Genomic DNA, 1,140 nt, shown 5'->3' on the forward strand with positions numbered 1-1,140 from the left:
CTCTTTCGCCCGTCGCCTCGGCCTCGAATCTCGGCACCGCGCGTCCTCGCGCGAACACGAACGCGTCCTCACTGGCGTTGGTTCGCCTGCCGCGACTTATAGCGCCCGCCGGCCGCGGGATATCCGCCGAAGGTGGTCACTCGGGGAGGCGCGGGCGCGTTGACCAACACGCGTTCTCCACCGCGTTCTCCACCGTGGAAAGTCGCCGGATCCACCGGGCGCTTCTCGACTCGTCTCGCGGGGGGGTCTCAGAATGAGATAGTGGAAAACGCGCTTGTCTTTCGTGAAAATGCAATCATCGGTTTCTGCGATAAAACGTTCCTTTCCGTCTCTTCAGAAATCTAGAAAGTTGACACGCGTACCTTCGTAATTCAATCTTGAGTTAAAATACCGCTAAAACAGAAGACATTAAATCGACATTAGATGAATGACATTCTCCGTTATTTCGGTTTTTCTTTTATCTCTAAAATTTAGCTCGCGAAAAGATACCTTTTTCAATGGATCCCGAGTCGAAAATTTAAAATCTACTGTGAATCTCATGAATGCCTACTTCTTCAATAGTGCTTTTTGGCCTGCAGGTCTTCTCTTCAATTCTGTAGCGTGTACACAAAGCAGAACACATTTTACGAAAAATATGTATGACATCTCATAGAATCATTCTTGTAATATTTCTATAATTTAAAAACATTCCAAGTTTCCATTAACATTTTTTTCGGAAATCTGGCACTTTCTAGGGAATTTCAGAGAATATTTAAAAAATGCTACAACTCAATTCGATTCTGATTGAAATAACAGATACAATCTTCCGTATAACAAGAAACTTTTGCATCCCAATTCGGACTCTCAAATCTTTTGCATTTAATTGCTAGAATAATTGCTTTTGGAATGCACCAGGAACTCTAAAACTCTTGGCGGAATCAGGAAGTACCAGACGCTATCAATTATTTAAAAAATTCTAAAAACGCGATATAGTTTTACAATAAAACGGAGAAAGAAAGAGGAGAAAGCTCGCTCGAGTTTCACACGCAACACCTACGTTTTTGCACGTCCACCCACGTGTTCTCCACCCTTTCGCCCTCGCCCTCGGCCTCCGGGGCTGCGCAGACCTTGCTAAGAGTGCGGCCAGGCAGCGCCGTAATA

This window comes from Mycetomoellerius zeteki, unplaced genomic scaffold (assembly GCF_001594055.1).
Source record: "Mycetomoellerius zeteki isolate Tzet28-1 unplaced genomic scaffold, Tzet1.0 scaffold62, whole genome shotgun sequence".
Classification (NCBI taxonomy): domain Eukaryota; kingdom Metazoa; phylum Arthropoda; class Insecta; order Hymenoptera; family Formicidae; genus Mycetomoellerius; species Mycetomoellerius zeteki.